The 25016-nt window shown below is 42.5% G+C and overlaps 1 pseudogene; it reads left to right on the top strand.

Annotated features, from left to right (window-relative positions):
- The first annotated feature begins 251 nt into the window (after window positions 1–251).
- On the top strand, window positions 252–1588 carry LOC146866411 (TATA box-binding protein-associated factor RNA polymerase I subunit A pseudogene; annotated as a pseudogene).
- Window positions 1589–25016: the final 23428 nt, after the last annotated feature.

Below are 25016 nucleotides of genomic sequence, written 5' to 3'. Positions count from 1 at the left end.
TACACTTTTTTGTAGTAATATTTGCGAGCTTTACCGGACCGCTTAAGATCGCTACTCCCAGCCAATCACAGGACAGGAAGCCCGTCCACCAATCTAGAGTAATTAGGCTTTTCCAATTCCGGCCAACTGATTTAGGTACCAAATCGTGGACTGTCCAGGAAACTTCTGTACAGATGGCGTCTCTACCTACTGTGTCTTAAGCCTGTGGGTGGAGATTTTCAGGGAAGCATTTTGTCAGGCTGTAAGCTCTCGGGTTGTGTCTCTCCTGCAGATATGGAAGAGTCCATGGACGAGTCGGGTGTAGAGATGCCACAGACGTCGATCCCTAATATCCGACTACCCTACACCCACAGGCATCATCCATACAAAAAGGTCATTAGCGGAAAAAGGAAGGGATTTAACGAGACTGCAGAAGTTTGCTTGGAGCACATTCAGGAGGCCCTTTTCCAAAACCAGTGGCAGCGAGCAGCAGAGCTCATGAAGGGCTTCGTCCAGTCCCTGGAGAGCTCCTCCACCACCAGATTAATTGCGGCTAAGGAGCTGATTTGGAGACTAAGAACTGGAATTTTGCTCCATCATCCACAAAGCAAGCTAGAAGATATCAACGTGTTTGCGGACAGAATGAAGAGCTTAGGAATCAATAATTATTTGAAAGGTGTGCTTAGAGCACGTTTTTCATCTCCTGTGTCATGGGTTAACAGAGGATGCATATCTCACCCTTACTGCAGCACAGAGCTGGAGGCATGGCGATAGGTCACAAGATAAAACCATGAAACTTATCCAGGCCTACCGGGCATTGTTAGTCTATCAGAAATGGTCACAAAAGCGGTGTGTCACATTGGAGAATGAGTTGGATTACTTACCTGAATCAGACTATGCACAGGAGATGGCCAGTTACTTCCAGCAGGCGACAGTAGCCCTCCGTGAGATCATCCAGGTCCCAGGGGTGTGGGATGTCTTCGTCCAGAGTTATGCTGATCTTCTAGAGTTTCATGGTGACCAAGAGGCAGCTGGAAATCTGCTGACCGATTATGCTTATGACAGCAAGTACCCAGCCAACCCCCAATGCTCATGTCTACTTGTATGCTTTCGGAACGGCGAGTCAAAGGAGTCTTTGATCAAAGTACTGTAGATTCTACATCAGCTTGTTCCTTCTCATGAACTGATGTTGGAGTTGAGTGCACTGCTTCAGGAATCTGATCTGACGGAGCACCACGAGCTCGCGCTGTGGGTCATTTTCGAGGTACTGGATTATTCGGCATGGAGGGAGCATGTGAAAACCTTGGCCTGTTTAGCAAAACAGATGAAAGCTGCAGTTCAAGGAGAGCATCTTGAATGGCTACATCAAGAATGGGATTCGAGGAAGGACTGGTGGCCGGCCTATCACTTCAGTCACTTCCAGGCTAAAAAGGATTGGCAACAAAATGAAAGGCTAGCAATGAAGAAGGCATTTGTGGCAAACATCTTATTGGGAAAAGGTTGCAAGTACTTCAGCTTTTTTGTTTCCAAAAGCAGCAGATCGCACCGAAAAAAGATGAAGAGACTGAAGAAGTTTGTTAAGAAGCACGGTCTGAAAGGCATGGGATGATGACCTCCGTCCTGTGTGCACGAACACATTCCAGCTTATGGGTGTCTTTCAAGTGCATGTTAAATGTGGAAATACTTTAACATAATTTTTATTACGCTTGACATTGCATCTGTACCGCTGGTTCCATACAGTGAAAACCTCTCATTTCCGCCTTTCGTGTGAGGTTTGTGGTTTGTTCTCCGGTTTCTAGGCTCCTTGTGGGCCCATCTCTGGCTAATGGTTATCCCAGGCGAGGGATATAGCTTTTTATTAAGGCTTGAAGTCGTCAAATTTAACTGCCTCAGAATACTGTATCCTCCTGGCTTTGAGGTCAGCGCTCCAAGAAAAATCTGAAGACGATGCGGCCCAGCAACTGAAAAGTGCAATTCAGAAAGTATAGCTATGGAGTTGAAAGGCATTTGAACTTCTGAATAGGTGCATTAAACCATACAATGGCAAAAAAAAAAAAAAGTAAACAAAATTAAAAGGCACTATGGTGCATTTGCCTCCCGCATTTTGTTAGCGTGCACAACATCCATGTGCGCATTTACAAAATGATGCAGCCACTATTTGTTTTCTTTTTATCTGTAAATAAAAAATAAAAAGTAGCGTATACTTTTTTTTTGTACTTATTTTTGTGACACTGATGTGTGGACGAAATACCGAGGGTGCAGAGGGAGCACCACAAAGAATCACAAGAATACGGAGGGTGGGGTGGGGACGCAACTAGGATGGCGTGGGTGGTGGAAGCAATACACAGGACGGAGTAAAACCTAACAAGCGTGAAAGATGTAAGAGGAATGCCAGCAGGGGGAAAGAAATGTTCTGTGAAATGTGAGACAAAGAGCCTGGAAGTGTAGGATGGTGGAAGAAAGAGACAGCCTCGGTATCCATCAACCCAGCATTCAACAGCGCCAGCAGTGTCTGCCTAAGAAAGCTTTGCCACCTGCAATTATTTATTTTTTTAATCACATTAATGTGTGTGGGGTGGGGGGGTTTATTACCATTGTTGCACATGCATTTAAGACACAATTTGAAAGAACGGGAAAGGGGGCCACCTTCCCTCAACAATTTTACTAGGTAGCATGATCCATTCAGCAGATCTGCTTGTATGGGTCATGGCATGCTGTGGTCTAATGTGCAATAGCGAAGAACACACATATATATATATATATATATATATATATATATATATATATATATATATTACCTACTGGCGGTCGCCAGTAGGTAGTTATAGTTAGGACCACGTTTCCATAGGAAAACCTCAACATTCTATTTTGAATAACTTTGGCGCCGGTCGACGAATCCTCGCGAATTTCTCAAAATAGGTGGGGCGCTACGCTCCGCTCCTACCCTGAAAGTCTCGGGGGGATTCGTCAAGCGGGGGCTGAGATAAAAGGGGGGTCCCAAAACGCGTTTTTCCCATGTATTTTTCCATAGGACCTTTAGAACGAGCTACAGCCCGAACGGCTGAACAGAATTACTAGAAATTTGGCAGAGAGGTAGTCCCTAGGTCAAGGAAGTGCCTTTTGTAGGTTTGGTGTAAATCTGTTCAGTAGATTCTGAGAAAATAGCCTTTAAATCAATATATATATCTGAGCCCGCTTACGGTACGCTTACCGTACGCTTACCGTACGCTTACCGTAAGCTTACGGTGGCGTGCGCGAGCGCGATTCTGATTGGCTCTTAGATCTTAGTAAACATTCGAATCGGCCGAAACCAGGAAGCGGCGTCCGCCATTTTGTCTCTCGCACTGAGTGTTGTTTATCAAACATGATGGCCAAAAACATGTTACGGGGCTGTTTTGACAACTCCCTCCAACATAGTCATGTTGAGGGAGTCCCCAAACATCCCCCAAGAGCAAAAACGGTTTTATTTTTTTTTCGGCAATTTCGCGGGGTACGCTTACCGTACGCTTACCGTATGCTTACCGTAAGCTTACCGTACGCTTACGGTAAAAAAATAAAAATAAAAAAAACACTATCCACACTTACCCCACCCCCTGTGCTTTTGGTGGCCGCAGGCCACCAAATGTGCAGGGCTTATTAATAGAGAAAAAAAACGTAATTTTGGCAACATGAAATTATAAAATCGAAATAAAAAAAACACTATCCACATTGACCTCACCCCCTGTGCTTTTGGTGGCCGAAGGCCACCAAATGTACAGGGCTTATTAAAGTTGATAAAAACCGTGCACGGAAGGAACTGCGTTAAGTGGGCGCGCACGCCACAAATGGCGTAAAGTAACTTAGCATTTAAAAAACCGTACAAATTCACTGAAAAAACCATAGGTTTCACACACGTTATAGTTAGGAAATAGCATTTAAAAAACCTTGCTAATTCACTGAAAAAACCATAGGTTTCACACATGTTATAGTTAGCTGGACATTTTACTGATAAAAAACCAATGAAATTCCCCCGTTATAGTTACTGTAGGCAACTATAACTCACGCGACCGCAATCCTCTGCTGATGCTAATACTGTATTTAGACACTTATTTGCCCATATCTTCTTCCATTAAATTTTAGCTATACATATATTACAAATATTTTTTTTGCATAAAGACACATATGTCATCAGCAGAGGATTACGGTCGCGTGAGTTATAGTTGCCTACAGTAACTATAACGGGGGAATTTCATTGGTTTTTTATCAGTAAAATGTCCAGCTAACTATAACATGTGTGAAACCTATGGTTTTTTCAGTGAATATATATATATATATATATATATATATATATATACATATATATATATCTCTAGGGTACACCCATATCCCTTCTACATCTCTCCAGACTACAAGGGGTTAGAAGGAAGGATGCAGTGAGCTACATTCACCAAGCTCTGTGAGTAGGGCCGAGTGTGTGGCTTGCTTCTGTACACTGCTCATACATTGGAATTTGTGAGACAATAAGCTTTGTTTTCGCGAGGCCGTTTCAAGGAACTTGACAATTTGACATTTACCCTGTGCTAATAAAGAAGTGAAAGTGTATTCATGAATGTGCTTGTTGCAAACAGCGTGTTTTTTAGCTGCATTTATTTATTTTCACTAGCTTGGCGTAAATGTGTCTGTATTCGAGTCGTCAAATCTCCGGGCTCTGTCCCTAGTTTAACAAGCATCGCGGCACCGACGCTTTACTTTTAATCTTAAAAGTAAAGCGCGGGTGCCGCGATTATACCAAAACTAAAGAAATAGATGTTTTTTTCTATTTCTTTACTTTTGGTATAATCGCGGCACCCGCGCTTTACTTATAACATTAAAAGTAAAGCGCGGGTTCCGCGATTATACCAAAAGTAAAGAAATAGAAATAAAATCTATTTCTTTACTTTTGGTATGATCGCGGCCCCCGTGCTTTAGTTTTATTGTTAAAAGTAAAGCGCGGGTGGCGCGATTATAGCAAAAGTAAAGAAATAGATGTTTTTTTCTATTTCTTTACTTTTGGTATAATCGCGGCACCCGCGCTTTACTTATAACATCAAAAGTAAAGCGCGGGTGCCGCAATTATAGAAAAAGTAAAGAAATATATGTTTTTTTCTATTTCTTTACTTTTGGTATAATCGCGGCACCTGCGCTTTACTTATAACATCAAAAGTAAAGCGCGGGTGCCGCAATTATACCAAAAGTAAAGAAATAGATGTTTTTTTCTATTTCTTTACTTTTGGTATAATCGCGGCGACCCGCGCTTTACTTATAACATCAAAAGTAAAGCGCAGGTGCCGCGATTATACCACAAGTAAAGAAAAAAAGCGGCACTGAAAGCGATCGCGGCGCGATCGCTCTTGTCAACAACTAGTGGTGCGCGCGCACCACAGAGGAGGGGGGGAGGGAGCGCGGCAGCGACAGCAACACGAACAAGCTCTGCTGCGCGTGCTGGCCACCATCAGAAATGGGCGTTTCCCGTTGTTCCGCCTGCCCAATCGCATGCCGTTTAAAAAAAAAAACACGCGTGCAAGCCAATGCCAGACGGGGAAAGCAAAACCACAGGTACAAGCGTGTGGTTAGCTTTGTAAACCCCGTACAAGAGGTCTCGCGCTGCGCAAGCAATGCTACGCACTGCAACGCTAGGCGCGAGACCTAAAACCATGAACATATAACCTCAGAACGATAACGTCTGTGCCAACGAGATAAGCGACATCCAAAGCAAGAAAAGCCCTTTCAAAAGGAAGTAGAAGTATTCAAGCATGTATGCAGCCCTTTTCAGTAAATCCAGAATTAATAGAATGATGCAGTTTTCTTAGTGTAGTTACTTAAATGAATCTTTGAATACATGGGGTGGTGTTGTTTATAATCCTTTAAGGGTATAGCTTGCAATGGTGCCGCAGCACCGGATCTCAGTGTCCTGGACGGCTACTGAACCCTGATTATTGATGTAGATGACGATCTAACCAGTCCGGCTGAGGGGTGGGGTATTTTCATTGCTTGTACCTAGGCTCACAGTGCCTTAGCTATGGCACCGCATTCTCTCATTTCCCTAACCTATCAGGAGGCTATCAAGGATCTAATTAATGGTGGAACATGGGTTTAATCCGGTGATATCAGGAGTCTAAGGGTGTAGGGTGTCACTCCGCTAACCCTGGCATTTGCCAAATCATGATCCATTCAGCAGAGCACACATGCATCCGTGGCATGGGAACAATATTCTCAGAAATGACGGTTCAGAAAGCACTTGATGGCGTCGTTTCAAATCGGAGCCGTGCGTGCGTGCAAATGTCCCAGGAGCTCTTGGGAGTGTACCTAAATGGCGCCTCGGGTTACCATGCATCCTTCACGATGAGTATTCCAGTGTGAACACATGCATCGCTTTTCGTGGTGAAAAGTTCGCATTCTGCAATTTCTCACCATTGTTTCAGGCATGATTTAGTAATGATTCACCGATTAAATATTTTCATTCAGTGAATGACATGACCAAGCTCTGCATCACGTCTTACTTTGGCAGGTTTGTTTGGGGTGAGGAAAGAGCAGAGCTGAATGTGACGCAGCACGCGTTCTGTTTATGAGAAAACACGCATTGCACGCGGAAGTGTTCAGTTTGGTAAAACGAATTAAAAGCTTAATAAAAGGCACGTTTGGTGGAATGCAACGAGGTGAAGCTTTACCGCAAGACACTCTTTCAAAACTGGATCAAAGCTATTAAACTAAAAGGAATTTGAAATAATAATGGGAAATACACTTGATTGTTAATTGAGACAATTAATATGTTCTAAGTTATTGCATAGAATTCTTATACGACGTCACAGACAGAAGCCTCCTGTGGGTGCGTGTGCAGGTGCGTATATATATCTTTTCAACAAAAAACACGAAGTTTAAAGCGACATTGTAAGTTGAAAATTTAATTGACAATGTAACATCTTAAACAAAAAAAAAACTGAAATTGAACAGTTATGGTTATCTCCAGTAACTATAACTCAGCCACTCACGTGCACAGTCTTTTCATCAACAATGTTATTTCAAATGTTGTAGTGATGTTATCAATGATGTTATAGAACATATCATGAGTGATGTAATATGTGGGGCAATTAGGCGTGCATGGAACCCCATCTCCTGAGCTCAAAACATATATTTCAAGGGCGGGGGACGAGTGGCTCCCCTCCCTGAGCCACTGTGGACTCAGGGGTCCCATCTCCTGGGGAATAAAAGTCTGCTCCTATCTAGCAGAGCATTTTTGAAGCATACTTGCCTTCCATGCCCGTGTTTCTGCAGGCAGGGCAAACTTATGTCCCAGGGCTGGGATCCTTGGGACACAGTTTATGAACCGGCCCAGGGGATGAGGTCCTCCCTCGGAGCTTTTAAGGTATGGGAGTGGGGCCTCTCCTTTTTAGGTCTCGACTAGCGACACAGCCCATGCGCTGCTCGCTTGCAAGACTATTGTTGTCGGTTTGGCTTTGGAAGCGGGGTGGAAGATCCACCCTTGCTTCTCATTGGCGCGTCAAAAATGTGCGCTTTACATTGGAAGGGAGGCATGTTGGTTCCCTCCCTGTCTCCTGTTTGCCATGCCTACTTGGACAAGAGATGTGCACCCGCACGGCATCTCTTTAGCTTACGGCAGACTCGACAAGACCGAGCTTTGTTAATTAGGTGTTATATTTATCGGTTTCACTTTTTCATTTCGATCTCGCCAGTGACATTGTTTTCAAATATGTTACACATGCCGTGCATTGCTTCGTTTACTACTTTGTTTATTGCGGGGGAGGTAAGCTCTAAATCTTTGATACAAAAGCAACATGTTGTTACATATTTTTGTCAGTTACAGCTTTGTCTACAATCTGCTTGCTTTTATATTTTTTTGGCTTCTTTGAACACATCGCAAGGTTAATTTTTTTTAGGGGGCGCCTTTCCCGAACTTCTTGTTACTGAAGAGAAACCTGTGAGTTTGTTAACCAGTCATTTAAAATAAACACATGAGAACTCAATAAAATTGCATGTACAAAAGAGAAAAAAAAGGTACGGACACGTCAACATTATTGCCATCTCTTTGCCATCTAGTTGCCATTTGTAAATATTGCATGAACCAAAAGTTTTTAACAGAAATAGAAAGGCAGTTCTGCTTGACGTTTATCCCCAGTACTAAATTAAATTCAAACTGGAAAAAGCAGGAGTGCGCTGAAGAATACATGAAGGCAATGCATTGCGAATATTACTAATAAAAGTCTTACACGCAAGTAAAACAGTCTGTAAAAAAGGTTATTTTGTGATTATGTAAAAATTGCATACCACGATATTTCACATAGGGGGCGGAAAGCGGGGTATGTAAGACTGAAATATGATATACCAGTAGACAACATTTTCAATTCCTGCCCTCTCCGAGGGTGGCAAGCATGTATTGCCAAATTCTAAAGCTGGATGCTTGATCCTCTATTATAAGATTACTTTGTCTGGCTGCATTTTCCTGGCTAAAAGGCAGGCCGTCTAGTTGTGTTTTTTTGTCATGGAAAAAAGGGCAGGAGGTTTCATGCATTTAGTATTTCCTACAAAACTATCCCTTTGCACTGTCTAATTTCAAACAGCTGTCATTGTAGACAGTTCTGGTAAAATATATTTATTCTTGGATACATATTTTTTGATGGCTGGTTTTGTTGCAATGTCTAGTAGCCCATTTTAGCTCAGTTTAATCTGTTTGAGTGATTGCTAGGTCATTCTAGATAAATGACCAGTGCTGGTTTGTTTTTGATAAAAAAGTTGTTTGTATGTAGCCGCATGTCGCTTTAAGGGGCCCACCTGCAGAATTAAGAGGGGCGCCTGAAACTCCCATGTCTCACGGATACTCACTCATAGGACTTCGAATGAATGAGAGCCCCGCTGAAGGGTGCCCGCCGCCTGCTTCCTCACCTTGTTTCCTACACTGGCTCCAGGTGAGTTGGGGGTCACACCTCTACTTACATATTTTGAAGGTCATTTTTTGCTTTCGATCTTTGGTAATCCAGTAAAAACAGACATTTACAACGCAATAGGTCTCGCATGTGTTGGCTTTGAAAATGGCAATGTTTTTTTACTTTTTTTTATTTATTTGCCGTTGAGTAATTATATGTGCATAGCGCTATAGGCATTGGAATGAAAAAGCGAAAGTAAAAAACATTGTCATTTTTAACGCCAACAGCTCTAACTTTAACAAATGCTAGACCTATTGCATTGCAAATGCTTGTTATAGTAGTGGCCCTGGGGAATGGGTAACCTTGGGCCATTATCAGCCTAAGGCTGGGGGATCCTCTGGGACCCCTAGACAAGGTCAAGGGGGCAAGATACCCCTTATATTTTTGTTTTCAAATTACTCTCATGACAACGGGCTAAGTCCCTGAGTCCTGTAAAGGCTGCCTGCAACATTTTATCTCATGTGGCAGGCAGCCAGTAACAGAGCACACTCCCACAGAAGCCTGACTTCATTGGGAAATAATTGGCCCCAGGGAAAAAGAACCCTGGGTCAATCAAAACACGATTTCTTTTCTAATTGGGTTCAGGAGTCACTCATAGGAGTCCCATGAACCCACCCCTCCAGATATAATTATTTGTATTTCTTTTTTTATATCTCAAAAACTTCAGCCGATTTTTGCAGTAGTGCTTCGTGAAAAAGTAAATTTAAAAGGCATGGGGATTTTGCATTCTGGGATGCCCCTTTTTTCTCGCCTCCCCTTGTCAGATCGCCCAGAAACTTTCCAGAAAGGAGCTGAGGTGAATGGGAAAGTTTCATGACGATTTATCAAACAGCGCCAAAGTATTAGCAAACCAAAAAAAGACTCTTCCAATGGAAAGCAGACCAAAATATAACTACTCAGGTATCCAGTGGTGACTGCCACTGATATATATAAATATATATCTATAGAGATCAATATACATATGCACACACATCCACTTTATGAAAAAAAGGCCACTGCACACCAGTCTCCGGTAGATTTCACATATTTATTTTTACGTAGCAAACACCAACGCGTTTCAACTCTTACGAGCTTTGCTTGTGGTTAGTGAGTATTTTGTCAGTTATAGTTGTCAGAATATATATATATATCTGAACAAACGCTGTTTTCTCGTAGAATCACAGCAGCCGCGGACACCAAAAAGGCTTTTAAAGCAGTTGTTTATTTCGCAGAAACAAACAACTGCTTTAAAAGCCTTTTTGGTGTCCGCGGCTGCTGTGATTCTATGAGGAAACAGCGTTTGTTCTGGTGTTTTGAGGCTCGCCTCCTCGTCACGGACCGCCGTCCAAAGAGGAAGGGGAAAGTGGTTTTCAGTGTTTTACACTGAATTGCGGGTTTGGATATATATATATATATATATATATATATATATATATATATATATATATATATATATATATATATATATATATATATTATCTACTGGCGGTCGCCAGTAGATAGTTATAGTTACAACCTAGTTTCCATAGGAAATCTCAAAATTCTATTTTGAATAACTTTGACGCCGGTTGACGAATCCTCGCGAAATTTTCAAAACAAATGGGGCGCTCCGTTCAGCTCCTACCCTGAAAGTCTCGGGGTGATTCATCAAGCAGGGGCCGAGAAAAAAGGGGGGTCCCAAAACGCGTTTTCCCCATGCATTTTCCCATAGGACCTTTAGTCGCAGTTACAGCTCGAACGGCTGAACAGAATTACGTGAAATTTGGCAGAGAGGTAGCCATAAGGTCAAGGAAGTGCCTTTTGGTGTAAATCTGTTCAGTATTTCCTGAGAAAATAGCATTTAAAAGCATACCAATATCTATACGCGCGCACCGTGCGCGCACTGTGCGCGCACCATGCCGTGCGCGAGCGCAATTCTGATTGGTTGTTAGATGTCAGTAAACATTCGAATCGGTCGAAACCAGGAAGTGTCGGCCGCCATTTTGTCTCTCGCAGTCTGAGGGGGTGAAAAAAAAAGGTGGAGAACGTGAAAAGGGGGCAAAGGGGACAGTTCCTGACCCCCTAGCCTTGGTCAGGGGGTCACAGAAGGACCCCCAAGGGAGAAAAAAAGAATTTATTAATTTTTGTAAAAATCGCGAGGTGCGTGCACCGTGCGCGCACGGCACGCACTGTGAACCGTGGGTGCTCGGTGCGCGAAGCGCACCGAGCGCCCACAGAGCGCGCACGGTGCATGCACGGTGAAAAACCTGAAAAAAAAAAAATTTAATAAATACATAACTTAGCATTTAAAAAACCGTACAAATTCACTGAAAAAACCATAGGTTTCACACACGTTATAGTTACGAATTAGCATTTCAAAAACTTGCAAATTCACTTTAAAAACCATAGGTTTCACACATGTTATAGTTAGCTGGACATTTCACTCGTAAAAAAACAATGAAATTCCCCCGTTATAGTTAGTGCAGGCAACTATAACTCACGCGACCGCAATCCTCTGCTGATAACATCAGATATTACATCACTGATGACATATGTGTCTTTATGAAAAATAAGTATTTGTAATATATGTATAGCTAAAGATTAATGGAAGAAGACATGGGTAAATAAGTGTCTAAATACAGTGATGTAATATCTGACGTCATCAGCAGAGGATTGCGGTCACGTGAGTTATAGTTGCCTGCACTAACTATAACGGGGGAATTTCATTGGTTTTTTACGAGTGAAATGTCCAGCTAACTATAACATGTGTGAAACCTATGGTTTTTTAAGTGAATTTGCAAGGTTTTTTAAATGCTAATTCGTAACTATAACATGTGTGAAACCTATGGTTTTTTCAGTGAATATATATATATATATATATATATATATATTATCTACTGGCGGTCGCCAGTAGATAGTTATAGTTAGGACCGTGTTTCCATAGGAAATCCGCAACAATCTATTTGGAATAACTTTGGCGCCGATTGACGAATCCTCGTGAAATTGTCAAAATAGGTGGGGCGCTCCGCTCCGCTCCTTCCCTGAAAGTCTCAGGGGGATTTGTCAAGCGGGGGCTGAGAAGAAGGGGGGGTCCCAAAACGCGTTTTCCCCATGCATTTTTCCATAGGACCTTTAGTCCAAGCTACAGCCCGAACAGCTGAACAGAATTACTTGAAATTTGGCAGAGAGGTAGTCCTCAGGTCAGGGATGTGCCTTTTGCAGGTCTGGTGTAAATCTGTTCAGTATTTCCTGAGAAAATAGCATTTAAAAGCATATATATATCTGTAAGCGCGCTCCGTGCGCGTACAGTAAAACTTACCATACGCGCACGCTGCCGTGCGCGAGCGCGATTCTGATTGGTTGTTAGATCTTAGTAAACATTAAAATCGGTCGAAACCAGGAAGTGTCGGCCGCCATTTTGTCTCTCGCAGTCTGAGGGGGTGAAAAACAAAGGTGGAGAACGTGAAAAGGGGGCAGGGTGGACAGTTCCTGACCCCCTAGCCTTAGTCAGGGTGTCCCAGAAGGACCCCCAAGGGCCAAAATTTCCTTTAATTTTTTTGCGAAAAATCGCAGAGTACGCTACGCGCACGGTGAAAAACCTTAAAAAATAAATTAAAAAAATACATAACTTAGCATTTAAAAAACCGTACAAATTCACTGAAAAAAACATAGGTTTCACACACGTTATAGTTAGGAATTAGCATTTAAAAAACCTTGCAAATTCACTTAAAAAACCATAGGTTTCACACACGTTATAGTTAGCTGGACATTTCCCTCGTGAAAAACCATTGAAATTCCCCCGTTATAGTTAGTGCAGGCAACTATAACTCACGCGACCGCAATCCTCTGCTGATGACGTCAGATATTACATCACTGATGACATATGTGTCTTTCTGAAAAAGAAATATTTGTAATATATGTATAGCTAAAAATGAATGGAAGAAGACATGGGTAAATAAGTGTCTAAATACAGTGATGTAATATCTGACGTCATCAGCAGAGGATTGCAGTTGCGTGAGTTATAGTTGCCTGCACTAACTATAACGGGGGAATTTCAATGGTTTTTCACGAGTGAAATGTCCAGCTAACTATAACATGTGTGAAACCTATGGTTTTTTCAGTGAATTTGCAAGGTTTTTTAAATGCTAATTCCTAACTATAACGTGTGTGAAACTTATGTTTTTTTCAGTGAATTTGCAAGGTTTTTTAAATGCAAATTCCTACCTATAATGTGTGTGAAACCTATGGTTTTTTCATTGAATTTGCTTGGTTTTTTACATCTTTTTTTTTTCTTTTTCTTTTTCCCTTTAAACACTATGCTACCTATGTATATATTCATGGTTTTAGAGCATTCTGCAATATAGAAAGATTCACCTTATTTAAATAAATGGTTAGATATAGTTGTATAACATAGTTAAAATCTTCAACAAACCTTTATCTTTTTTTTTATTTTTATTTTTTTATCTTTTTACCGTGCGCGTACGGTAAGCTTACCGTAAGCGCTCGCTTCGCTTTATGTACGGTGAGCGTACGTAATATTTATACTCCGTGTGTCTTCTTTACGCGCATGCGTACTTTTACCGTAAGCGCTCCGTAAGCTTACCGTGCACGTACGGTTGGTCATGTGATCAAGAAACAACACTTTTGATTGGTTTAAACTACTTTCAGTTCCAGAATCTTCCTACACCACACCCATTCCCCTCATTACTGCTTGTGATTTCCTAGGAGAAGGAGCTGAATTGTCTTTGGGATACAATGGCAGAGCAGCAGTCCTCTTCTGAGAGTGAACAGGGCAGCACCATCATTAGACAGAGAAGGAGGAAACAAAAGAATTCTTTTGTTTGGGAATATTTCACATTTCCAGAGGGGCAGAAAAAGGTAAATGCTCCATTAGTCACCTGCTCACTTTGTGAGCGTGTCTTATCTAGAGGTGATCCAAGGAAGAAGTATTCCTTTGGTAATCACACTATGGTTAGACACATTAGGGATGTACATCCCAGGACTTTTGCTCGACATACTGAAGAAACATCTCCAGTAAGTCACCCGAGCACATCCGCAGAAGCTCAGCCGAGTACATCTTCGGCAGCAGAGCTGAGCCCTTCCTCTACGGTGGGAGCATCACCCTCTTCCGCTCCTGTGGAAAGGAACCCTCGATTTCAGAGGGTACAAATGAGGTGCACCAGATGTTATGGCCTAATTGTTCATGGGGAGACCAGTATTTCCCTAATAAACAATAAGATAGACCAGCACATCTGTGGTCCTTGTTAATATTCCCATTCTTTCTTCCCTCTGTCCCTGTATTAACACAACGGCTCTTTTAAGAGCCAACCTTACCTCACAACTTTTTTTTTTTTTATTAATTTTTTTTTTTTTTTTACTGTGCGCATTTTTATTTTTATTTAAAAAAAAAAAAGAAAAATTCTCCCTACAAGGTCCTTGAGGGACTACAAAGGAAATGAGAAAAGCAGAGAGAGGAGAAGTCAAAAAAAGGGAGCATGAAAGTAAATGTGTGATAAATACAGAAATTTCACACTTACCTGACCAACAAAATAACTTATTTATCAATGAATGGTTTATTTAAAATTAGTTAGTTGAGAAAGAAATGTGGCACTCAAACAGCAGATTATCAGAGTCAGAATCTCAGAGCTGTACACCTCTCTCCTCTCACCAGAACCAGTAAATGGCAATGTTTCCCTCTCTTTTTTCACACATATATATGTTAAGTACAAATCTCAGTGCTTCCCACATTTTTTCAAATGAAATCACACATTTCTATTGGTTGAAAACTTCAACCCTTTTCCAAATGAACCCTTCCCCCAACTTGACTTCTGCCTGCTACCTTAGCAACAGCTCATGGAACACTGGTGTGAGCAGAGAGGTCAGAAGTTCTGCACACAATGTTTCTATTCCAAAGAGCAAGAGTGCTTGACCTGTCAAACCTAACAGCAAATCCAAATTAATCTTCTGTGGGAACACAATTTTCTGAACCAATACAAAACAGGCTTGTAAAAATCTAAACATACAGCCTAGTTTTTAGTGTTGAATGGTCTGAAACAGCCAATGAGTTCTTTTTATGAAAAAAATATCTATGCCTCCATTTTTCAACTGTCTTTCATTTCATATTGCCATTCTACTGAAAGACACCTCCTGAGTGCATCCAGATCTCCTTGGAAGATGTTCACAGTGTGGATTGTAGGTCACAGCTATGTCTTCTGGAGTGAAAAATATGCAGAAAAAAGAGGTATGGTGAGAGACCTTGCTTTGCCAAATGTAGACATTAAATGGATTGGTCAGAGAGGGTTAAAGTGGCACCAATTAATGCCTTTGGTGAAATCTTTTCTACACCTCCAACAGCCTAACCTTATTATTGTGCACTGTGGTGGAAATGACCTAGGCACTTTAACTGGGGTAGGTCTGGAGATGCTTGTTAAGGACACCTTTGTGCAATTGATGTCGCTTTTTCCACAATCTGCCTTTGTATATTCTAATATATGCCAAAGGCAAAAGTGGAACTGGTCCAACCAATATTGTCCACAGATTGAGAAAGCAAGAAAGCACGTCAACAAATCTATTTCTGCTTTCCTCAGAGACTATGGTATGGGTTCTATATACCACAACAACTTGCGTTACAACATGCAAGGCATTTATAGAGGAGACGGTGTACATTTCACAGATGAAGGCAACAGAGTCTTCCTCTTGAACTTTAGACTCTGCATCGGTACTTACTTGTAGGTACCACAAAAAAAACACTTCATCAACACAACGGCTCTTTTTAGAACCCCCTAATATCTAAACACTTAAGTTTGATTTTTAATTCTATTTTTTTAATGATTTTTTTTCTGCCGTGCGCGTACGGTAAGCTTACCGTACGCGTACCCCGCGATTTTTTTAAAAAAAAATTTAAATTCTATTTTTCATACTTTTGGTCCTTCTTGGACCCCCTGGCAAACGCTAGGGGGTCTGCAACTCTCTTCGTTGCCCCCTTTTCACGTTCTCCTCCTTTCTTTATCAGTGTGAGACACACAAAATGGCGGCCGACACTTCCTGATTTCGACCGATTCGAATGTTTACAGTCATATAACCACCAATCAGAATTAAGCTTGCGCACGGTGTCGTGCGCTTACGGTAAGCTTACCGTACGCGCTCGGAGCGCGCTTATAGATATATATATTGATGTAAATGCTATTTTCTCAGGAACTACTGAACAGATTTACACCAGACCTGCAAAAGGCACATCCCTGACCTGAGGACTACCTCTCTGCCAAATTTCAAGTAATTCTGTTCAGCCGTTCGGGCTGTAGCTTGGACTAAAGGTTCTATGGAAAAATGCATGGGGAAAACGCGTTTTGGGACCCCCCCTTTTTCTCAGCCCCCGCTTGACGAATCCCCCCGAGACTTTCAGGGAAGGAGCGGAGCGGAGCGCCCCACCTATTTTGAAATTTCGCGAGGATTCGACAATCGGCGCCAAAGTTATTCAAAATAGAATGTTGCGGATTTCCTATGGAAACACGGTCCTAACTATAACTATCTACTGGCGACCGCCAGTAGATAATATATATATATATATATATATATATATATATATATATATATATATATAATTTCACTGAAAAAAACAAAGCTTACAGGGACATTATAGTTAGGCTCAGGTTTCGCACATACAAAACCAGTGAAATCACTCATGACATCACTGATAACATCCCAAATTACATCACTGATGACATCATCCACTAAATCACTAATGCTCCCACTCACACCCCATAGAACCTTTCATACGCCTACTCCCACACAACCATTCATAAACACATACCATTTTTAAATGGTGGGCGGGGCCAGGTGGCCCCACTTCCTGGGCCGACTTTGGTCCCGGGGACCCCATTCCCCAGGCCTGACTGCTCCGTTTGGGACCGCGGTGGGAGCCTGAATGGCCGAGGTCCTTGCTGGCTCCCTGCCTTCTGCGGCAGCCAGCATTGCTTTGAGACTCAGGGAGCTCCATATGGAGCTCCCTAGATCTCAAAGCAATTGTTCTGTTTCCTTGCTCACTTGAAAGCGGGCAGGGAAACAGACACATGCTCAGCTTTCAGCAAGCAAGAGCATTTTTTCTGCTCTCACTTGCTGAAAGAGGAGCGTTTGCTGTGGCTTGGTGGGAAGCTCCCACCAAGAAACAGCAAACTCCAATTTTCCAGGGATGGACACCCTGGGACATTGCTGGACCCAGCCCTTGGGGTTGGCAGTCCCTAGGACCATCTAGGGCTCCAGGAGGGGGGCCGCGATTCCTCTCCACTCTTTCATGTACCACAAGGGAGGTTGTGGTCTCAGCGGCCAGGAGTCTGCAAAGGACCCCCTAAATTATTTTCTTTGAGCACCGGGGAGGAGGCGGTCCCCGGGGCTGTGGGGAAGGTCATATGGCCTCCATCGCATTTTTACAGAAAATTACAATTTAAAAAAAGAATGTATGTGGCTCGGGAAGTTAGCAGGCCTCAAGGCAGTGGGGGGGGGGCGAGTGGGCTCCCCGCATGTCTACTGTCAATTACCCTGGGAAGGTGGCGGTCCCCAGGGCTACGGGGGACCAAGTGGGCACCGCCGCATGTCTATTGTTCATTGCCCTGGGAGGTGGCAGTGCCTGGGGCTGTGGGGGGGCCAAGCAAGCTCCAGCATGTCTACTGTTTTACTGCCCTGGGGAGGTGCCCTTCCCTGGGGCTGCAGGGGAGCCGAGCATGCCCCCGCATGTCTACTGTTTACTGCCACAGAGAGGTGGCAGTCCCCAGTTCTATGTATGAGCCTAAGAGGGGGGCCCATGAGCCCCCCTCCTTCATTACATTCCTGCCCCCAGGATTTGGTCCACCTGCGGGCTTTAAAAAAGATGCACGCTTTAAAAACAATTTTTGCTGTGGACCTGCAGTCCACCTGTGAATTTGAGGCAAAATTAAATAAAAAAAATACTTTTTACCCCCAGCCTAGTCCCTGTGGGACCCCCCAACCATATCTGTGGGGTATTTCTACCCTGCCTCCTTTTCATAAATATTTACTTTTTTTGTGAGACTCAGCTTCAAGCTGAGTCCCAAGATGGTTGCCAACAATTCCTGGTTTTAGTGTTGGCAGCCAATCAAATTTAGTAGGATCCACAAGTCCACCGCGTCCTGACATATCTATATTTTTAAAATGTTATTATCTCTGAAACTACTGAACGAATTTGCGCCAAATTACAAAAATCATGCTTCTGGAGAAACATCTAGCTTTCTGCCAAATTTGCTGTAATTCTGTTCAGCAGTTAGAGCTGTCATCATGTTCAAAAAATGAAAAATTACCATAGACATAACATGGGGAAAACGCATTTTGGGACCCCCTTTGTTCTTGCCCTGGCTTTACAAATCACCTCAAAAGTTTTAACATAGCAGCTAAACCAATAAGGGGACATTGTTTGAAGATTCAGAAGAGCCAATGTTATTGGAGAAACAAAACACGCTTTTTCTATGGAAACTTTGGTCCTAACTATAACTACCTACTGGTGACCACCAGTAGGTAATATATGTATATATTACCTATTGGTTGTTCCCTAGTAGGCAGTTACAGTTAGGACCTAGTTCCCATAGGAAGAATTTGTTTTCATTTGCCAATAACTTTGCCTCCTTTTGATGAATCATCACAAACTTCTTTTTAAAAACTGATATGAAGCTCGCTTCAGCTGCTGTCTTGAAAGTTTCAGGGTGATCCATCAAATGGGAACCTAGAACAAGAGAGTGCTTAAAAGCACATTTTACTCTTGTTAATTCCCATAGGACCTTTAGACAGCTGAACAGAATTACACCAAACTTGGCAGGAAGGTAGATGTTGGTCCAAGGAAGTTCCTTTTTGTGATTTGAAAATCCCAGTTGTATATATAGGGATGTGGTGGATCCGCAACCTCCATATCACCTGCTGAGATCTTATTGGCTGCCAACAGTTCAAGCCAGGAAGTGCTGGCAGCCATCTTGTGACTCAGTTGAACTGAGTCACAGGAAAAAAACATTAAAAAAAGAAAAGGAGGTGGGGTAGAAACACCCTTACCCCCTAAGCCTCTTAGGGGATGTCCCACAAGGACCCTACAGGGCTGAAAAAAGAATTTAAAAAAAAGGTTTCAGTTGGAGTCGCATTTGATTTGCGACACCCACCAAATGGTTTTTTAAAACGAAGTGTGGTCTTCCGCAGTTTGTTAGTAATTAGCCTAAGACTGGAGGCAGTTTACAGTAATAGGAGGGGGCACAAGGCGCTCCTCCTAGGGCTTCCAAATGCCCCGGGGACCACCACCTCCCCAGGGCTTTCTGTTTCTTCAAAGGTGGGGGAGGCTTGTATGGCCTCCTCACTGCCCCTGTGACCACCACCTCCCCCGGGCTTTTGAAATTTTGCGTGACTGCCCCAGCCCCTGGACCACCACCTCTGTGGGGATTTTTTAATAGAATGCAGGGGGCTGTACAGACCCCACCAAGGCCCCGGGGGCTGCCAACTCCCTGGAGATTTAATATTTTTTTGAAGTGGGGCCATGTTGCCCCATGCAGCCCAGGGACCACCATCAACCCGGGTCATAAACAGAATAATTAAAGGGGTCCGTTGTGCACCCATGGCCCTGTGGACCACCACCTCCCCTGGGCTAAATACTTGAAAAAAAGGGGAAGCGCTGTGGAGCCGTAGATGGCCCTGGGTACCGCCACCACCCAGGGCTGGCTCCAGCAATGTCCTTGGCTGTCCACCCCCAGACATTGCAGTTTGCTATGGCTTCCGCAAAGCAATAGCAAACACTTCAATTTAAACAAGCAAGAGCAGAAAAAATGCTCTTGCTTGCTGAAAGCAGAGCAGAATTGCTTTTGGTTAGAGGTAGCTGCATGTTCAGCAACTCCCTCTGTCTAAAGCCAATGCCGTCTCTCGCAGGATGTGAGGAGCCGGCCGGCACCATGGGGGCCTTCAGGCTCCCCGCGGTCCCAACAAAAATGACTGGATGCACTGGGTGGGACTATGGCATCCAGTATAGAGGCCAGGCCCTGGGGGATGGGGTCCCCAGGGCCAAAATCAGCCCGGGAGGGGGGGTCGCATGGCCCCTTCCCTTTTTTGTAGAAAAAATGAAAAAAGGGGCATGGCCCAGGGGATTAGGTCCTGGAGGGGAGCTGCATGGCCCTCGTCCCTTTCAATTATAAAAAAAGAAAGGCCTGGGCCTGGGGGATGTGTTCCTCTGGGCTGCAATCTGCCTGGGGGCTGTTTGGCCCCCCATCCTATTGATAAATGGCCTGGCCTTAGATGATTGGGTCCCCAGGTTTGAAAAAGGCCTAGGAAAGGGGGGCCATGCAGCCCCCTTACTCAAATTTTTCTTTCAAAAAAACCTCTGGCAAATCACTGGAGGCCATGTCCACTTAACCACCACTCTGCAAACGGGCCAATAGGATATTAAGTCCCCTTGGGTCCAGAGGGCCCTTGGGGGCCAGCAAGCACTTTTGTTACCTCCAATAAGTTACACACAGCAGGATTGCTGAGAGGTCGTGGGAGGCCATGCCCCCTTTCTCCACCACTCTGCATACGCAGCTCCCAGCACAATACTGTTTGGGGGATGAAGTCCACTTTACTCCTGAGGGACCTTGGGGGACAAGAAGCCCTCCTGGTACTTCATTTAAGTCCTACACAGTGAGATTGCTGAGAGCTGGTCAGAGGCCCCACCCACTTTCTCCACCACTCTGCAAACTCCATTACTACTTAAAGAAACATAGAAATTCACCCAATAAAACAAAGGTTACAGGGACGTTATAGTTTGGAATTAGCATTTAAAAAACCTTAGAAGTTAACTGAAAAAAACCAAATGTTACAGAGATGTTACAGAAAGGAAATTACATTTTTAAAAATATAGAAATTCACCTAAGAAAACAAAGCTTACAGGGACGTTATAGATAGGCTCAGGATTCAATCGTACAAAACCAGTGAAATTTAGCATTTATTGTTAGCTGAGCTGACTATAACTCATGCCCCCACAATGCACTGCTTATGGCCTCACATATTACATCATTCATGACATGGTCAGTGACATCACTGATTACATCACTGGGAAAATTACATAGGGAAGTAATAGTAAAAAACAGTTTTTTACACTAGAATCAATAGATGCACTGCGTCGCTCACCTCAATTAAAAAACACAAACATCCACTCACAAACCACCTCACATACTCTCTTAAACCCCCAAACAACTCCTCACAAATCCATACACCACTCACAAACCCATACAATCACTGATACATCCACTCAGAGATCAAGAGAACCACTAATATACCCACTCAAACACCCACAAAGGCACTGAACCATTCACTTACACAGTTATGTACACACTGATACAGCCCCTTATACACCCACTCACAGACCTACGCAGCCACTTACGCAGCTCCTCACATGCACATATAGCAAATCCGCTGACACACTCACCAACACAACCACTCACACACCACTCAGAGACCCACACATCTACTTAAACACCCAGTCATACACCACACCTGTCAGACACTCACACACCCACTTACACACCCACACAACCTCTGACACATCCTCTAACACATCCATATAGCCACTCACACACCCACTGAGAGACCCAGAAACACACACACATCCATACAGATACTCATACACCACCCCATGTGAATCCACGTTTGATCTGCAGATCCAGACCCCAATTAAAAAACACATATACCCACTCACAGACCTACTTACAAACTCTCAGACACCCACACAACCAATCACACACCCACTTACAAATCCATAAATCCACTCACACACCCACAGAGTCACTCACACATAGAAACCTAGAGAACCACTCACACATGACTCACAAATCCACAGAGCCACTTACACACCCACTCACACACCCATACAGCAAAACACCTGGCACACCCACTCACACATACATACAGACATTCACAAACTACTCAGAGACCCACACAGCCACTTACATACTCATTCACAGAACCACTTACACACCCACCACACACTCACACAACCACTTACACCCTCACAGAACCACTTACACACCCACACAGCCACTCACACACTTACTCACACACCAATACAGCCACTTGCACACTCATACACAGATTCAGAAAACTACTCACACACCCACACAGCCATTAGAAAGCTACTCATACACTCACACAGTAACTCTCACACCCAGGCATACACCCACACAGACACTAACACACGCACTCACACACTCATATAGCCTATCATGCACCTACACAGTTACTTAAACAGCCACTCACATACCTACACACAGGCAGTGATACAGTTATATAAATTGCATTAGAATATGTTTGTATTAAATGGGTTTTTGTTTTGTATTGAATTTGTGCTTTTGGTTAGGAACGGTTCTATGGATCTGCCCGCAACATAGCCGGCAGACCCCTTTGTTGGCCAGTGATCCACAGCAGATCCAAATGAGAAATTAGAAAAAAGGATTTGAAAACAAAAATAACCAGTGTTTGGGAAAAGAGGGGGCTCTAAGTGAGGCTTTATGTTTATGGTGTGTAGATGATAATTACACATAGAACAGGATGCAGCCTTTTAAGTTGTTGAGGAACACCCTTTTTTCTGGGGTATAAGTTGTTATGATATATAGAGCCCATGTTGTGGTCTCGGAGAAATGCAGAAACAGCTTTATCGACACATTTCCTGTTTTTTTTTCTTTCTGCAGACAAAGTTTGGTTGACCACTGCCACTTCTGTCTTTGGCCAATGATGGAGAACACCAAAGCAGTATGCAGGAAAAGTGACATTAATTTACCAAAGGTAGGATTTCCAGTCCCACCCTAGCAATTGTGCCTAAGTAATTGCCACCACAGTGAACGATCATGAGGTCTGGATATTGGCAATCTGCAATGTTTTCAACCAAAGGCAGCAATTGAAGTCACTTTAACCCTCTCTGGCCAACACAAGTAATGTCTACATTAGGTAAACCTAAGTCTCTGTCAAGGCCACTCCTTCTAGCACTCTCTTTAGCCCACAACACAAAACTATGGCACACAATCCAGACTCTGACCATTTTTGAGACAAGCCGGAATGGCACACAGGAAAAGACCACAGCAAAATGAGGCCGTTTTTGAAGATGAAAGGCAGTTACAATGGAGGACAGGAAATAAAATATAAAAGAACATATTTGGGTGGTGGAGATGTGCAGGGAGCTAAAATTAGGTAGTAACAAAAACTCCTTGCCTAGCTTTGGAAAATAAAAAAGTTATGTTGTTTGGTATATACTTTTAATTGCACACAGTCAACCACACCTGCTACAATTAATGTGAAACTATTATGCTGTTGAGAGAAAGTCTCATGAACTTTTGACCTATTGGTAGGCAGAGACTATTAATTACATGGCTACTATGAAAATGTAGCTGAAAGAGTGCGGCTGGTAACGAAACAAAAGATACTTGTGTACAACAAATGCCCAGTAAGGAGTGCATGTCTTGTAATTGACAATATTTTACAAAATAAAATATTAAATGAAAAGCATTAGATTGTTTAATGCTTTTAAGAGCTTTCATGCAGATCCACCGCGGAACACACGGGGCCATGCTGAGCCCCGTGGCGGATCCACGGATCTGTAATAAACCTACCAAAATTAGGCTTCTTTACAGGAAACATAGAAAGGGTTAAAAAATAGTGACCATTTAAGAGTGGTATAACAAACATAAAAGATGAAAGGAAGTCTGTGATTTGCTAAGTACAGGAGTATGGGTGAAAGTACAGTAGGAAGGGTAGTCATTATTAATACATTATTGTACTGAGAGTGGAGGTGGATTGCCATATTTCTAACTTGAGATTTGCAGTGGAAAACAGATATTAAAATAAAATTCGGACAACTGCAAAGAGATTTTACAAGTATGTTAATGAAAAAAATATGGATTTGGTAGTAGTGGTCCATACTGGGAAAGTTACCGCACCTCAAAAGACTCCTTCGTATTCCATCCAATTGTGTGTGACAAAAAATATTTTATGAAACCAGTTGTTCAATTGTGGAGGTGCTATTATGATTGTGTCACCCTACTACCATAGATGAAAATCAGTACAATAGTAATCTAATGTACAGCCAAATACATATATAATAGAACCTTGTTCAGCACCCTCCTTAAATAGTACATATACTCATTCAGTCATCAATATATTGGAATCATAAATTCAGTTGATCCAAAATCATTACAACACAAAATGACTACAGTACTTGAGTATCTTTGTTAGAAAATGAAGATATTACAAGAGTCCATTTGTCTTTTCAAATTAGTTCCACTGTTGGTTTATTCATTGAAGTTTCCAGTACAGATCAGCCACAGATCAGCGAACATGTGTTTCATCTATTATAGACTTTTTCAAGGATGGAATGCAAATATGATACATGTTGTCTATTTGCATACAAATGATGGTAAGTTTATAGACAATTCTTCCTTAATAGTACACCAAACTATATACATAAATCCAGAAGGATGAGTGTCGTTAAAGATGAGAGAAAAGGATACCAAGTATTGTGCTCATAGCATGAAATTTCACCCAAAGTCAAGAGATGTGACAAGACACCTAAAGCGAAGTTAGTCCTTAGCAAGAAGTCATTTATTTAAAAAATCACCTCGCATGATTCCACCCAATTTGTGAAAATGAAGAAGCAGTTGGTGCACCTTGATAATCTATGACATCTGGTGTGGTGACCAGCCATCCTGCACTATGAGAACGGTGGTAATGGTGGATACATTTTATGAAATTCTCTATCTCTGTGTCTGATTTCTAACTCCAAAGTTCTAGACTTGGTGAACTTCAAAATCTTAAACACTTGTATTGACAGCGCAGTGGTACTGACAGATAACATATCGCAGATTGACATTACTGGTATGACATATTCTCACCTAAATAAAAGGACTAACAGTATATTGGATCTAAGAACATGTACTATGATCCATGTTAAGCATTATTTATTACATATACCAGGACGAAAAGTTTAAGATGGCATTATGGATGATTTCGCATGTGAGAACTATATATCTTTTATACGGCTTTTGAAAAATGTTTATTACATTAACAAGATGATTAGTGTATATTATGAATCTGGATGTTATAATACTTGCTAATATTTAAAAATAG

The sequence above is a fragment of the Triturus cristatus genome, chromosome 2_1 (assembly GCF_964204655.1).
Source record: "Triturus cristatus chromosome 2_1, aTriCri1.1, whole genome shotgun sequence".
Taxonomy (NCBI): Eukaryota; Metazoa; Chordata; class Amphibia; order Caudata; family Salamandridae; genus Triturus; species Triturus cristatus.
Note: the sequence above shows the minus strand (reverse complement) of the source record. Positions and strands in the feature narration are given on the sequence as shown.